The sequence below is a fragment of the Cryptomeria japonica genome, chromosome 5 (assembly GCF_030272615.1).
Source record: "Cryptomeria japonica chromosome 5, Sugi_1.0, whole genome shotgun sequence".
NCBI lineage: Eukaryota > Viridiplantae > Streptophyta > Pinopsida > Cupressales > Cupressaceae > Cryptomeria > Cryptomeria japonica.
In genome coordinates this window covers 116,255,474-116,261,202 of record NC_081409.1, presented here as the reverse complement: position 1 = coordinate 116,261,202, position 5,729 = coordinate 116,255,474, and positions in this window count along the sequence as shown.

Sequence of the window (5,729 nt, the reverse complement as noted above, 5' to 3'; positions counted from 1 at the left end):
CCTCTGAAATTGGTGAACGCGATCAAATCTATGCACCAAAGCCATCACTGTTGACTGCTCTCTGCTCTCTCTACACTCTGATCTCTTAGGTGTGTGGATGACAATGAGGATGTTTTCCCTCGTAGTCTATCTTATAGACTACCCTAGCCCTAGTCTCCTGAGTCAGTCTTCTTTATCCCGTGACTCTCTCACCCTATCCTATCTTGTCAGTCCTTTCTCGCCTTTCTTTCTTATCGAGAGATTATCTGTGATCTTTTCAAACATTTTCATCCAATCTCTCGAGGGGGCAATCATTCCCATCTTGGGGCAGCTTTGTATAATCAAATAAATAAATATCTATTTAATTAAATAGATATTTATTTATTTAATTATTTTAGCCTAATTCTTCTATGAATTAAATAAATCTTTATTTATTTAATTAATTCATTTATCCTCTTCTAGCCTTATTTCTCACTTAAATAAATACTTTTATTTATTTAAATTATCCTTTTTCTAAATTAAATAAATACTTTTATTTATTTAATTATCCCACTTCTATTAATTAAATAAATCTTTATTTATTTAATTAATTCATTAGCCTTTTCTACCTATGACACATGTCATTCATCTCTTAATTCCTACACTATCTACCCTCTCATTATTTTCTTATTTCCTCTACCTACCCTCTAATCCTAGCCGACCGTTTATCTTTTACACCTCTCAATCTTATCCTTCCATTTCTTATAGTGTCTTCTATATAAGATGATGCTTCCTTCATTATCAACCCTAATGAATCTATTCAACAATCCTAATCATTCTATTCAATCAACTAATCATTCTAATAAACTATTCAACCCAAACTATGCTTTCAAATTTTCACATGCTATCAAGCCTACTTGCAACCACATTTCCGTTCTTTGTTGAGATCTTGTGCACACATAAAATCGGAGAGAAAATATTTCAAGCAAGATCAATGGAGGTAGGAAGAATGGAGATCCAAACCCTATTGGACATGTGATGGTATAATCTTTGTGATTTCATTTGATTTGCATTGTCTTAGTTAATCTTCATATGTTATGGTGGATCTTTGTTGTTGTTAGGATAGGGTTTTGTGGTTGAATTCATTTAGTATTTCAATATTGTTGTTTCCATTTTCACCATAAACATAGCCTTCATGGCTTCTTCATTGCACTGGTTTCTTCTTTCTTCTACAGATCTGATAGGAAGACTCACCTTTCTAGGGAGACTGTCAACTACTGACATCCATACATAAAACCCTAAAGAGGATAGGAAGACTTCCATTCTGCAACTCCAAATGGAAAAGTTTGAACCATCAAATACAGGAGCAAAGATTGACACTAGATAAACAATTGTGTCCTTGAGCCGAAATCTACCCAAGTTGGAGAACTCTCTTCTAACTGGGAACCTATGCTCTGATACCAATTGTTAGACACAATGCACCACTAAGAGGGGGGTGAATCAGTGGTGCATTGTGTCTAACAATTTCATCACAATCTACTATGCAGCAATTAAGTTGGTCACTCTTTCTTCTAAAAGACAAAGGAAAAAATTATCATTAAGTCAGTCTTTGACGATAATTAATGTATATAAAGAGCACCAACTCCTTATTGGAAAGACGTGTCTCTTTCAAAAGAAGTATCTATTCTAAAGGTTCCATCTCTTAGTTGCTATCGAGATATTATTAATACCCTGGTATGAATTTATCAATGGAGAAAAATAGACAATAGGAAGGATAGATAGATGAGGAGTTAGTATTGCCAACTAGAGAGGGATCCATCAGTGCGATAGTGTGTATACGATATCCACTCATCTCACACAACACTCCAGATATCATTTGAAATCGGTCATGGACTGTCAAAAACACATGGTACTCTTTTGTTCAGGAACAATGCTAATCTAGATTTACACACACAGTCAGACCAACGTAAACTCTCTTATTCATATCAATATAATATATTCAGATCAGCAATTGCATTGCACACATCATCTACAGGAATCAAGATATCGGGTTTATATAATTCATGTTGGCTTGATGAGGTCAATTTCTATAAATTAAATTTCTACTGCACTCAAATCTGGGAATTATATCTTATTATCTAAGATGCACATCTACAAGAAAGACTATAAGGAAACAGACAAGTACATTGATCATTTTCTTCATTACCTAATTGATTAAACTAAGGACATTAATATTACATGATAAAGAACAAATTTTTATTCAAACATTTCTATCAAATAAAAGATTAGTATGCATCAATATATATATAAAAAATCCTCTAATAATAAATTAGACAATCCCTAAACATTATTAATAAGGAGACATTACAGTGCAACTAATATTAAGAAGGTAGAGGGAGCAAAAACCTGGAAATTTCTGGACGTTGCGGTGGACTTCTCAATCGTCCTTGGAAATCAACAACCTGCATGGATAACTAGTATTAGTGGTAGTCTACATTGGGTAGTAAATGCATTTCAAAATACATAGAATGAACCTACATGTTTAGATATGAAATTGCAGTTTAACATTCAATGTAAACTAGCACTAAGTAATGTATATGACCAAAATTATGTGTCAATTTGCCATAGTGCCAGAACTGTGATGAAGAAGGCGTACAAATGTGTTTTGTATAAGCACTTAAAACGTAATACAATTATAATGTGTATATATGTATGTTTATGTGTGTGTGCATGATATATATAGAGAGAGAATGATAGACATAGACACACATATACACATAGGCATATGCATAGTTGGTTGACTACAGAAACGGAACACTAAAAAAAGTGAGGCACTGCAACAATTTCGCAGTTATAGAAAGTAAGCAACCCAATGTATTTTCTAACTCTTAACATATTGGGCCCTATCATGCAACCTTTCAACAAATTTAAAACAATTTGAATTTTTACATACAGAAAATAAAGAAAATTGGTATTTCATCTTTCACAACTCTGCTCAAGACGCGACTAAACGGTCTCCAAAAAGGGCTTATAAAACTCATGTTATTGACTTTTCTGAAATTTTTTGAAAAATCAAAGGTACAACTGAATATGTTGATCATGATCAATGATCTAAAATTTTTGAAAATTTTCATGCTATTGACTTTTTGTGTTATTGATGTGTCATTTTGGAGTCAGTTTAGCTATGGTCCACTATGGAAAAATGGCACATATGATTAGGCAAATATACACACCTTTATACTCTTCTTCACCCAACCACCACACAAACAACGACGCTTGGTTTCCTGACACCTCCACTTGAATGCTGCAAATGAAAAATAAAATTCACAATCAACACAGTAAATGTTAGAAAACAAAAAAATATCGTGTTATGTGTTAGGGTTTCAACTTACAGACATAAAAAAACTATCATGTTATTTGTTGGGGTTTGAACTTCCTGATGTTTTTCTAGGTAGATTATCTAGAATGACGCGTGGATGTAGATAATCTGCCTACAAAAAAATCACTATTTTCACAAACATGAGGGTTAGTCAGAACATTTTTGTAGGAAAAACAAAAAACTATCGTGTTATCTGTTGGGGTTTGAACTTACCACTGCCGCCAAACCCTACACACCAATCTTGACCCCTCCAACCCACCTCTACGCTACAATCCCTCCTCCCTGCACATGAAAAACCCACGTGTTAGCAGGTGATAACAATAAACCCATACAACTCACGTTATTCTTGTGACCAACTTTGCCCTCACCTTCGTAGCCATAAACCCTGTGTCCTTTTTCACAACTCCTGCATAGTCTACGATACGAACAATGGACATACAAAAAATAGATTTCACAAAAACCCCAATGAGATCTCCAAAAAACTAAATATCCATACAATGTATATACCTCCACTAGATGCGCATCTCCCTCGCTCTATGATTCAACCAGGGACATTCAACCAGAACGATCAATATTTTCTTGAATTATTTCCATTTTGGTCGCAACGTTCGCCTCACCCTCACCCATGCAGCTCTCGTATGAAATAAATCTGAAAAAAATTTAGATGATCAGGTTATTGATTCTTTTTATTGGTTTTGCATCAAATTTTAAAAATATATAAAGTGGGCCTTTTCAACACCCGACGTCGTTCCCATAACCGTGAGAGTCATGATGTTTAAATTTTAGTCGTGTTCCTGTAACCGTGAGATCAGTCGGCAAAATGTTAGATGCATGCAAGCTTTTCCATCAAAGGCAAAATGGTAACATCTTCCACATCGTCAATGGGTCCCAAGAATGTTGGTCTCCTAGCATTTTGTACTCCCATGCGATGTCCTATGATATCATATAAAGGGCATACCATTTTGGAGCTGAAATAGGTACAACCCTTGTTTTAGAAGGGAGATTCATTAAGCCAATTTAACTTTTCTGAAGAAGGTAATTAAAATTTCCTTGTGTTTTTATTTTTTGGGGAAAGATGGATTATGACAAATAATCTTCCTTATTTTTTTGAGAGAGATCAATTAAGGAAAATAATATTTCTTATTTTTGGGGGAAGATCGATTAAGAAAAATAATCTTCCTTGTTCTTTAAGGAAGTTTTGATCTCTCATGTTTGAAAACTTCCTTGTTTTTGAAGGAAGATTTTTTATTTCCATATTTTTGGAGGAAGGTTGCTACCAATACATAGCTACATATGATAATAAAATTTAATATTCCTTTCTTTTTAAAGGAAAGTCACTTGATAAGGGATCTCTATCTTCCTTGGTTTTTGAGGAAGATTATTCCAATTTCCTTGTTTTTTAACCTTTCAAAATCGCTCCTCGAATTTCTAAGACTAGGAGCACACAAAACAAAGAAGGTTTAATTTTCCTTATTTTTTAAGGAAGATTCTCAAATTTGTTCAGGGCTTGTTAAATTTTTCTTGTTTTATAGGGTATTTCATTCCATTGCCTTAAAATTTCACTCTCCTAAGGGTGAAAATTGAAACGCACAAAGGAGATTTTTATTTCCTTGATTTATAAGGAAGATTATTATTTCCTTCAAAATTGACCCTTTAAATTTTTTCTCAAGAGTGGAGAGTCGATATCCATAAGGAAATCTCAATTTTGTCTATCACTTATCATTATTCTCATCCTACAACTTTACCTCAACCTACACACCTCTTCCTTACTAGCAAAAGTTAATAACTAAAGAAAATACTCCTAAGCTAAAACCAAACTAAAACACCTAACTAAGGCACCCAATCTAAGCAAAAAGTGTGGGTCCCCATTTGCAATGGGGTAATGTGTTAAAATGTCACAGCACTAAGAATACTCTCCCTCTTCACCAAGATTTAGTTTTGATATTTTATAAGTTTCATCTAGCTTTGACCCCATCTAGTGGGATCTCTTTGATCTACTTTGGTCACATTTCTAATTCTAACCTTGTGGTGGAACTTTCTGGAACCCCTATTGCTAAGGTTGACCCCACTATGGCCTCCTCATCTAAGACTAAACAAATCCTTATCCATTTCAACCCTCTTCATGTGGCCAAATAAAAAAATCCCCCTGGTCCCCCTTCTAAGGAAATTGATTTAGTGGACTTTGAGGAGGAAGAGGATTATGATTCTTCTGCATCCACAAGTTCAGATTGGTCTCTTGTTTTTTCTATGGAGAAAATACCCTTCACACCCCCTATAGGTGATAGGGAGCTTGGTAGGAAAGTGCTCACAAGGCTCTCTTGCTCAAAAGGATCAATTTTTTACCAAAGACTTATAGGCTCTATTGTGTATGTTTGCTCAACCTGTCTGATTG